Source organism: Lissotriton helveticus, chromosome 6 (genome assembly GCF_964261635.1).
Source record: "Lissotriton helveticus chromosome 6, aLisHel1.1, whole genome shotgun sequence".
In the NCBI taxonomy this organism is placed as follows: domain Eukaryota; kingdom Metazoa; phylum Chordata; class Amphibia; order Caudata; family Salamandridae; genus Lissotriton; species Lissotriton helveticus.
This window is the reverse complement of record NC_136067.1, coordinates 1117572459-1117584524: the sequence shown is the minus strand read 5'-3', so window position 1 is coordinate 1117584524 and position 12066 is coordinate 1117572459.

The window sequence follows — 12066 nt, the reverse complement described above, 5'->3', positions numbered from 1 at the left end:
TGTGCTGTGGACCCTTTCTGACCCTCAAGGAACCGTTTAGAAGAAGATCAGAAAGTTTGGGATCTTTTCGCCAACTTTTTTGAAAAAGCTCTGGAAGAAGACAGGCATAGACTATGAGAAATTAAGCTGGCGATGCCGAACCATGACACGCAGCTAGATTCATCAAACACCCGTTTTGCGAGTCTTTAATAGCGATTCATAAGGAATCGCTATTAAGGACTTGCAAAACGGGATTCATGTAGGAATTGCAATAAATATTGCGATTCCTACATCTTCCTTATTTGCTATTAGCAAATTGCTAATCGCAAATAAGGATGCGATTTCAAGGGTGCCAGGGGTGTCCAAAGGACACCCTGTAGCACCCCTGAAATGCAACATTACACAGGTGTTGCACACACACATGTCCAAAGGACACCCTGTAGCACCCCTGAAATGCAACATTACACAGGTGTTGCACACACACATGTCCAAAGGACATGTGTGTGTGTAACATGCAACAGAGAATAATGCACTAAAGTGCTTTTTTCTATTTTTTTCGCTATTTACTAAATAGCGGCCAAATATTGCGAATTCACAATTTAAAATTGATTAATGAATTGCATTTAAGGAATCTCAAATAGAGATTCCTTAAATGCAATTCCTCACTAAAATGCGAATTCTGTAATAGCGATTTTTGCATTTGGGATGATGAATCCCAAATGCAAAAATTGCGATCTGCCCCTTTGCGAGCCAATTTTCGTTTCATGAATCTGGCCGACTGTCTGACCGTGCAGGTTTGCCCCACTGAAAGCTATTGGAGTTCCTTGTCTTCGAAGACAAAGACCTCCAGGACTCACCAAGGTATTGCCCTTATGCAGGCCGGGGTAATCGATTCAAAATCCGAATCCTAGGCTTGCACGTTTGACGTCAAGAGAAAAAGCTCAGAAAAAGTGACAGAGTCAGGAGGTAAAAACTTGACAGGGCCAACCACTCAGCGTATCTGACCTGAGCTGCATCGCGGTCAGCCTGAAACTTTACTTTCTCCCGAGCCAGTGCAACCAGAAAGCTGTGGTTACGGCTTCCCACTTTTTAGTGCTATAAAGCACTTTTTTAAACTTCAAAAATTCATATCCCTGGTTCCATACATTAGATTATTGTTGTTTTGGTGTCATTTTACAGATATAAATATTCTTAATTGTTATAAATTGGTTTCGGATTATGTTGTGTCTTTTACTTATTTACTGTTTTGGTGATAGTAATTGCTGTACACACCTGTCCCCTATGTGAAACCTGACCTAAACCAAAAGGTCGATTTGGAATCCTTGATCACCAGCCCCCCCCCCCAAAAATGACCCTAATAATAAATGATTTAAAGAATATTTAGTTCCAAGCAGACCTACCACACTGGTCACTAGCTTGGAAGCACATTAGCCAGTGTTGTTTCAAAACATAGAACTGTTTTTTACTTTTTCCTTTGTTGCTTCTTCTATTTCACCTTGCATATGAGCACCCTAAGATAAACACTTCTCTATGCACTCTCTTTGAGCAACTTTCAGAATTTATTATTCAGTGAACGTATATGTAGCATCCTGCTACAAAGAACCACAGACACAGGTTCTTATATTTTAGGAGCTTTATTGTATACAACTTGTCTCGACCCTGTCCCTTCTCTAACTGCCCTCATCCTGTTCTGGCTCCTCCTCTTCCCCTCAGCCCATCTAGCTCCGCCCATCCCAGCTACTAGACTGTCAACTATATTACAGTATACATTATTGTTTTTAAACCAGAAATATTAAGAATACTGATCTGATCTCTTCAATTTTTTTTTCTTTTTCCCATGGTGAAATATGTATTGGTATCTCTCTCACACTATGACCAATTGATTTGGTAACTGGTACAACATATTTCTGTACTGTTCTCTCTCTGTGACTAAGATATGACCATTAGGACCACCTTTTTATCTGTATTAAACTGTACCCAGGTCCTTTGGTTTACCATGGGTTGCCTCATTTCTTTGTAATGGCTGCCTAAGTATGAGGCAGTAATAAACAACACAGTACAGGGCAACAGAGAGCATCCCTGCTCCTATATAGCACACATATTGTGTTGGGTCACAAAGGTACCAGACAGCTTGCAGCTGAGTCAGCACACTGTTCAAAATTCACCTTCCTGTGCCCATAACATGACGTGGGCCATGGAGAGCAGAACTGCTTAGACGAGCCTCTGGGATCTATTCACAGTTCTCAAAAAGGCACTGGGAAAAGTCCCTGTCCTCATTTGCCTGCAGCAAATATTGGTTTATGGAGTCCCCGGTAAGTGAGAAGTTCCCCTGGTGCTGAGTCCCAATACAAAGGGGGCAATTTATTATTGAACTTCCACTTTCTAATTAACCCCCTTACTGTTGTGCAGTTCATGGGAGTGGGGAGAAAAGGGGTCAAGTGCAACCTATCCGGCATTTTGACAAAAATACCTGCAATGGTGATCTTATGCATTTTGAGCAAGACAATGATTAGGAGAAACTGATTGCTGCTTCCCCGTCCATGGCTAATGCTTGAGAGGGACTGAATATAGGCTAACTGTGCCTTTTGACAATTTTGGAATGGAGAAAAATACTGATCTGCCAGTCAGGGGTGATTACGAATCCTTCACCCAAAGGGGGGCAATGATTGAAATATCATTGGGCAAGACAGGGGGCAAACAAAAACACACAAACCCTTTGTTTTAAATGCACCTGTGTTTCATAAACATGGGGGAATGATTTAAAACAGGGGTGCTACAACCCTTCAACCTTAGAAAAGACGGGGATGTTAAAATTAAAAAAAGACACTGCCCGTAGGCAAATGTGAAGCTGGAGTAATGCACACCTGTTAGACTCGGCCCTTTGTGCAGGGTTACGCCCAAACATTTTTCCTTTTGCCTCCTATTTTTCAGAATCTATTTTTGTTGGCATGAGGATTCTGAGCACTTTACCACTATTGATCAGTGCTAAAGTGCCTGCAGGGACACTACTGTGTGCAAAGTAAGTTTAGGTGCTGCACAGATGGAATCCGCAGGTAAGGATGAAGGTTCCCCGTGGGTTAGCTTAGTGGACCCTGAGAGTATGGACAGAGGGATCCAACTGGGTTCAGGAAGGAGTGGAACTGGAATGTGCCCCTGCTGTTACGGGCCAAGGTCCATGTTCTATCACCCCAATCAGGGAACCCCATCAAGGTATTGATTGGTCTCCCCAAACTATAGGATGGTGGGGGTTTTGTTAGACATGGCCCTTTCTGCAGGTTTATCCCCGAACTTTTGACCTCTGCCTCCAATTATTCTGACCTTGTTTTTGTTGTTGTTAGGATTCTGGGCACTTATCCCCTGCAATCAGGGCTCAAGTGCATATGCTCTCTGTGTAAATTGTGATTATGATTGGTGATCCATGATTGGCATATTTGATTTACTGGAAAGTTCTTAGTAAAGTGCACTGAGGGTGCCAAGGCCTGTAAATGAAATGCTACTAGTCAGCTTACCGCACTGGTTGCGCCACCAACATGAGTATCCCTGTAAATGTGTCTCAGACCTGCCACTGCAGTGTCTGCACATTCAGATTTTAACTGCCATGTGACCTGGTAAGAGCACCCAGTTGCCAGGCCCTAACCTTCTCTTTTCTCACATGAAAGGCACCCCTCAGGTAGCCCAAGGTACCCCTGTGGGCAGGGTGCAGAGTATGGGAAAGGTAGGACATGTACTAGTGTGTGTTACATGTCCTGATAGTGAGATACTGTGCATTTTGTTTACACTATTGAAAGGCTGTCAATCCCATTGGGTAAAATGGGAATTACCTTGTAACATATTACAAGTGCAACTTGCCATTGGAACAAGATAGAGAAATGGAATTTAGGCTCTCTGAACTCAGACCAAAATAACATCTCTTTTAGTAAAGGTGGTGTATAAATTGTGTGTTTGAAAATGCCACTTTTAGAAAGTTCACTTTATGTGTTGCATAGGATGACATAGGAGTTGCTTTGTAACATCTGACCAGTCAAATATTCCTTTGGGACAAGATAGAAAAATAGAGCTTAGTATGCCTGTACTCAAGATTTAAAAACTACATCTTATAGTAAAGCCGATTTTTATATTATATTATATTATCTATATATATATATGTTATGTGTTTGAAAATACCCTTTTTATAACATAGTTATTTTCTTTGCTTACCATTCTGTTTGCCTCTTCTGGTTTGAGTATTGACTGCCTGGTTTTGGAGAAACAGGGGCTGGGGTGTGCACTCACTGTAGACAGTCACAAGGGGGCTTGATGTGTGTCCTGCCTCATAGTTTGGCTGAATAGGCCTGGTCTACATTTAGAGTGGTGGGAGCAGTTTTCACTAGCACCTGAATAGGCAGTGTCTCCTCTACACAATGCTGTCTCCACCTCAGGTAGTGAAGCTGCGCTAGCGAGGGTAGAACTGGTTTGGACTGGACTCAGAAACCCTTGCCATAAAGAGGACAAAGAGAAATTGTGTTATAAATATTGGGGCCCTGATCCAGGACTTTAGAACTCTTTTGGAGCAAGGAACCTGCCATGAGCAAGAGCGGGAGAAGCTGTGAGGAGGTACTACCAGTTTGCTGTGTGCTTTGCTTCTTTGTCTGCAGCTGCTGCCTCTGTCTTGGGCAGAGAAAGGACTGAACTAGAGTTTCTGCAACTTCTTTGTTTGAGTTTCTCCAAGGACTAGAGGTAGAGCTTGCACCCTGTTAAAGAAGTCTTATGAACAGCAAAGACTTCAAGTTCATCTGCTACCCGCACTGGGAACTGTGTGTTTTTTGCTGCAATAGAAGAAAAAGCAACCCAATGCCGTCAATGATGCAGCTGCTGACTCCATTCCCTGAAGGCACCACAGAGGTGACTGCTGGCTTTCGCAATGCAACCCTGGTCTCACCGCCACAGCCGCCCAATGCTGCCACCAAGCTGCTGCTTGCACCGCGATCTCTAGGCACCGCACTTTGCACCACCCCGCTACACACCGCCATCTTGTTATACCTGATGATACCGCTCCACTACAACATTGACTCTTCTGCTTGCATCATGGTTTGAGAGCACCACTCATAAGTTACACACCGCACCGCCCCTCCCACACCGCAGGTTTGGCCTACTGACCCAATCAACTCCGGTTCATCAGCTGACACAGCGCTTCGGCAATAACGATGCTGCAGCTTTCACTATGACCTGCCAGCACCACAACGAGCACTGCCTCACTTCACACCACAGCCTTGATCCCACCAACGCCATTGAATGCAGTCACCGAGCCACTGCCTGTACCCCGATCTGAGGGCACCACATGCCGGACTGCTGCACATCTCACTGCAGTCCCAACACCCATCGGCACCAGCGCATGGAGTTCGATCGGAAAAGCGTGTGACTTCCAGGGCCCGATGATTTCTGTACCGACCTCTGGAACCGAAGCCTGCTGACGCCGACTCTTTGGAGCTCATTGTGAAGTCACTGAAGCCCTACAGTTCTAAACGTACTGTCTTGTGTGTCTTCCCGACACCGTAGCTGGTCTGTGATGCTGCAGTAAGTCAGAACCATTTGAATTTGTTGTTCACGATGCCGTGATAGCCCTGATGGAGCTATCAATTTCAAGGAACTGAATTTTAAGTCTATTTTTGCTTATCGATATTTCCAAAGAACTGCATGGTGGATTTTCATTGTTTTTGGTCTTGTTTCACACAGATAAAATATTGGATATTTTTTTTTAAACTGGTGTGGTGTCCTTTTGTATTGTTTTCACTGTATTACTGTTGGTTATGTTCAAATGCTTATACACTGACTCTGAGAGAAGCCTGGCTGCCAAGCTACCAAGGAGTGAGCAGGGGTTATTTTAGAAGGGTATCCCCCTTATCCTGACTAGGAAGAAGGGTCCCTACTTGGACAGGATAACAACCTACCAACTAGAGACCCCCATTTCTAACAGGAGCAGAGTAGGAAGATAGCTGATTCCCACTGCCCTGAGGCCGCAGAACGGACCCTGGAAGTAGAAAGATACCGTGGTCTCCTTGTGGCTGCCAACAAGAAGCATGGATGCAGGTCAAGGACAGCCAGCCAGCCCCTGTAAGGAGAGATTGCTGCACTGCCACAATTTGTGAGAGTTGCTCCTGAGAGGAGCGGATGAGCTTCCGGAGATTCTCAGAGATAGCAGGTGCAGCTCTCTCCCCGAGGAAGGTGCAGGATGAAGTCAGAAGCCCCATGATGCCACTGAAGTGGTGAGGGTAGCATGAGGCAGACCTAGACGGTCTTAACGTGGTTGCCGGCTCTTCTCGCCATTGAGGGACAATCCTGGATTTCTTTCCCAACACAGAGTGGGGGAATGTTTTTGCAGCTGGCTTTCCTCTCCCGAAGCGGAGGGGTCCTGTGAGGTACCACCGCTGAGTGTGGTAGTGCATGTATGCCCTCCTCCCATTCTGAGACATACCTGGGGTATTGTTCCTAGATTGTTGGGACTTGTTGGAACCTCGATGGAGGCCCCCGATTCCCTGTGAGAATTCACCACATTTCCCAGTATAGGCACGCAGGTGCTGATGCGCCCAGGAGCCTTATGAAATTACTGTATAAAGTGTTGCAAGACTGCAGGGAAGCTGCACCCTCTACGCCCATGGTGATATTTGGTAATTTATGTATGACTCATTTATGCTCTGAATGTAACTATTGCATTTTTAAGTCCTGATGTAATTATTGATATTTGGATGGTATGACATGCACAGGAATGGTGCCTTTTATAATACTTTCATGACTTGAGCAATCTATAAGTACTCTATAATCTATACGTGTACTAACTGTAATATTATGTCAATTGCCTAGTTGGCAAAGTGATTTATGGTTTATGTGAGTATGGTCTATAGGTTTTATATACAGTATATGAGATATTTTTATATAAAATTGTGTTGAGGCTCTTTTGTGATGTATGCATCTTTGTGTGTCCGTTGCGCAAATGCTTAACACATTGCCTCTGGGATAAGCCTGACTGCTCTGCCATGCAACCAAGGGGGTGAGAAGGGGTTAACTTGGAGCTGTAACTCCCGTTCCCTGACTGGAGTGGTTGGTTCTGCCTGACTTAGGTGCATACCCTAGCCCAGAAGAAATCCCATATCTAACAACACCACTCCTGTCCCTAGCAACATGATGATGGAAGACAATGTCTCACTCTGACAGTGGGAAAGATTTGCTAATGCCACCCAATGCCCCCCCCAAACAGGCAATACATGGACAAAAAAGACCCCAAGGGGAATGAACACCAATATCCACACCATTAGCAAAGCATGTACAAACTAAAACAACCTTCCACCCTTGGGCATGGTGAAGTTTGAACAAATATGACCTTAGCCTTTTGATCTATATTTGAGAGTGAAACACAGCCTAACATGATGCTTTTTGCACTAAAACATAGGGCTAAATCCCAATGAATGCGAACAGCAGGCACTCGGGCTCTGTTTGTTCCAGTTGTTCCCATGGGCCCATGTCATGATTTTTCTCAAAGCGGCAGCCTAATTACACAATCTGATGTAATGGGAAAGTTTGGGCATTTTGCATAACATCCATAATGTAAAATGCTGAAAATTCTATGAGATTAAACTGACGTAACAAATATTTCACCTGCTTCATCATGGATACTCACTCTGTGGAACTGTGGCTCTTGCCCTGGAATTATTAGTATTAAGAGAGAACTCTCTTGGCCATATATATAAATCTACCTATAATAAAATATCATATGCAATCAACCAGGTACGTTACCACATATACACTGTTTTATCACACATACAAATACATCCACATGATGCTCAAGAAGTAATCATTTTAGAGAAGCAAGAAATAACTACTAGCTGAACTTCAAAATAACTCTGTCATTGACGAGGCCAAGAAACAATTAGAAGAATTAGATACTGAAATCATTTGTTATAGAGACTATCTGAGTAATAAAAAGACAAACAAATTGAAGAAGGACATAGAAAAATACAGTGTAGAAGCCAACTATCTGTATCTAGACAAGGATTACTACCAACAAGGAAGAGAGCAGAGTTGGGATAGACTTCACCAACAGAGACCCATATATCAGAGGGGAGGGGGGGTAGAAACCATATTACATTCTCGGAATCCTCAGGATCAGAATCAGATGAAGAAACTAATAACAGGGGAGGCCCGGTGGCCACTACTCAAATGGAAAATATGGAGGAGGCGCATCGATGTCCAATAACTCCTCCTCTGTCGGTCCTCCCTCTTCCTCTTCTTATGTAGATCAGATCCCAAGGAGAGGACAGAGAAACAATCGAGGCTTAGGGAGAGGTCAATATGTGAGGCATCCACCTCAAGAGGAATACCTCGAGACAAGGAATCGAAGATTCTGGAGGTAACTACAGATAGATTCCCCATTGTTAATTTATCTAAACGTCCTTTGACACAGGTAAAATTAGAAGTATTAGCAAAAGGCTTTACTTTCGCACCCTCTACGCAAGCTAATAAATTTCTATTGGAAAAAGACCGTAAGTCTTTTTTTCGTAAGATCAGACTCACCAGATTCTTTGAGAACAGGTGGTACAGGGAAGAAACAAATGTCTCGGGACTTAAACCAAAATCTACCTTCACCCCACACATTAGCCAGGTAGATAGGAAAATTGAGGTCTTTGAACAAGTTGTAGAGACAAAAATATGCAGTATTTGGGACCATCAGCCTCCCATTACTCACAATATTAGTAAACAACATAGGGATGTTATCTCGAATCTTAAAAATGGTCTGAATATAACGATCAAGCCCGCTGATAAGGGGAGCGGTGTTGTTGTATTTGACACTATGGACTCCTCATCGTGGAGGCTCATTATCAACAGGTTCTAATGAGTAAATGGCACCAACTGAATAAAGAAATTAAGACACTTCTATCTTTGGCAAAAGAAAATGATTGGATATTGGAATGACAGAGCCATAATCCCTGCAATATATGGTCTGACAAAAAAGGACATTAGGAACCCACCCCTAAGACCTATTATGAGTTGTATAAACTCTCCAGTTTGAACCACTGAGTACATATGTGAACAGTTTTTTAAAACCATTGGTTCAGAAACAAAAATCCTATATTAAGGATTCTGCCCATATGATTACTATCATTGAAGGATACGGGTTTAATAGCAACACCCAACTCTTGGTCACATTAGATATAGAGGCACTGTGTACCAATATACCCCAGGATGCCACACTTAGAGTCATCAGTGGCATCCTGGGTCCTGCAGAATGCAGAGGTGCCAATGCCGATTTCATTCTGGCATGTACCAAGTTAGTACTGAAACAAACTTGTTATGTTATATTGAGTTTATATAGCGCACGGCTACTCTGAAAGAGTGTCCCGGCGCTTTCCAAAGGCAGCTCGGTGTAGAATAACACAACAAAAAACAACAGATACAAAGGAAGAAAAGAAAAACCCACCAGAGAAAGCCTAAAGATTAAAAAGCCTAAAGATTAAAAAGCCAGGTCTTCAGGCTCTTCCTGAACTGAAGCAGATTGGAGGTGCTGCGTAGCGCCAGTGGGAGCGAGTTCCACAACTGGGCAGCCTTGAAGTTGAAGGAGCGCCCCCCAGTGCGGGCCTTCCTCACACGCGGGACCACGGCATAAAAGAGAGATTCGGACCGCAGTGAGCGGGCTGGGCGATATAAGGCCAATCTTCGCTGCAGGTATCCAGCACCTAAACCAAACAATGCTTTGTGCATCAGCGTCAGGGATTTAAACATGATCCGCTTCCGGATAGGCAGCCAGTGAAGCGTATGCAGCAACCCAGAAGCTCGTGCATGCCTATGCAGGCCAAAAATGGCGCGGGCAGCAGAGTTTTGTGCCACCTGCAGGCTCTGGACCAAATAATCAGGAAGGCCAAGGAAAAGGGCGTTGGCGTAATCCAACCTGGAACCAATGAGCGCTTGCACAGTAATGCGCCTATGCTCCACAGACAGCAGTGGTAGGAACTTGCGGAGCATCTTCAGAGTGCCGAAACAGGTGCCGGCCAGCCCAAGGACATGAGCTCTCAATGAAAGCTTGCTGTCCAGCTTGACACCAAGGTTTTTGGCGACCTGTGATGACTGGGCGGGAGGACACATGTCAGACGGCCACCATTGCCGCCATTCAGGGTCGGTGCCACAGCCAAAGAATAAGACCTCCGACTTACTGGAGTTGCCTTCAAACTGTTCCGCTGGAGCCAGTCGAAGACCATTCCCAGACAGCCCCGAATACTCTCTCCATCAAATGCCTGGTCTTTACCGCATGTGAAGAGGAGTTGCGTGTCGTCGGCGTAGGACACGATCTGGGCCCCATAGGCCTCCACCGCAGCCGCCAAAGGGGACATGAAGATGTTAAACAACGACGGGCTCAACACAGAACCCTGTGGAACCCCGACTCCCAATGGTGGCATCTCGGCGGAGCTCTGGGAAAACCAGATCGTCTGGCGGCACCCTTCAAGAAAAGATGTAAACCATTTGAACATCTTGAACTTCTTTCTCTTCAAGGAGGCACTTTACCTCCAGCATAAGGGGACCAGTATGGGGGCCACCTGTGCCCCCAGCCTGGCATGCCTTTACGTGGGACAATTTGAGGAGACCCATATTTTCAATGAATCTGCTCCTTTCTTCGAGAATGTGGTGAAGTGGAGCAGATTCATTGACAACATCCTACTTCTCTGGGAAGGCACTGTTGATCACTTGGAGGAATTCTTAGAGTGGTTACATTTGGGGATGTAAACCTTAAGTTTACATCAGAGTATAGCAATCAGAGTGTGAATTTTCTGGATTTAAAAATCAAAGAGATCACTGGGAAATTGGAAGTTGAATTGTTCTCCAAACCCACTGACAAGAACACCCTGTTGCATTATTCTAGTTTTCACCCCAAAGCACAAAAAGACAATATTCCCTTTGGGCAGGTACTCCGGTTGAGGAGGAATTGTTCCTCTCTCAATGATTTTTATAAACATTCAGAGCTTTTAAAGATCAAACTTAAGGATAGAGGTTATCCCAGGAAACTTATCTCACATACTTTCAAACGTGCCCGGTTTTATAACCGGGAGAGTATATTAATAGAAGTATTAGTAAACAAGGCAGGAAGGGAAACAGAAATTAGTGTTTGTTATTTAATACTCCTGTTTGAGTAATACAATTAAAAATATAATAAACTCAAACTGGAGCATTTTGAACAACATGGAATCCTCAAGACTAGAGAAACCCCTATTTGCGTTTAAGCGTAACAATAACCTGAGGAGGGAATTAGTACATAGATACAGAGAAGATCCTACAATGCACTAACGGATTTTTATGGGTACCCAGGCCATCGGTAACTACAAGTGCAGCCATTGCAACATGTGCGGACAATGTATAGAGGGGAAAGAGGTGGTTTATAATAAACATACCTTGACCTCGAAAACCTTAAACAATTGTAGAAGCAGGAATATTGTATATCTGCTCCTATGCCCGTGCAAACGGGGATACGTTAGTGAGATGTCTAGAGAATTCCGTACCCGGTTGGGGGAGCACAAGTCCGCCATTAAAAATCAAAATGAAAATGCTCCACTACTTAGCCATTTTATGAAGGAAGGTCATACATTTATGGATTTTAGGTGGTTCATTATCGAGTAAATAGAAGGTAATAAAAGATTAGGGGATTTAACTCTTAAATGTAAGAACCGTGAACAGTGGTATATTTCAATTTTAGATACCATTCGTACAGGCCTGAACACAGAGGAGGACCGGATGAGACTAATTGAGTAAAAAAGCGATAATTATTGCCACAGTGTCCGTCCTTGGCTTAGATTAGGTTAACTGTTAAGGTATTGTTGGGTCTCTGTGTGACCCCCATCTGTTGACATTAGCGGTGTACATTCTGGCTTTACAATATAATCCTTGTGCCTGTATGTAAACCCAGGACAGTGGTTGGGTGTGACAGTATTTTGTTGTCACACTGTGTTGATTTCAAATGATGGTGTCACACATTTTTAACCTTATATGTACATTCAAGTAGTAAGAATCCATTTATGAAAACAGCAACATCGAATGTATTCTAATGAGTTCCTTCTGTGCACAAAATATTGA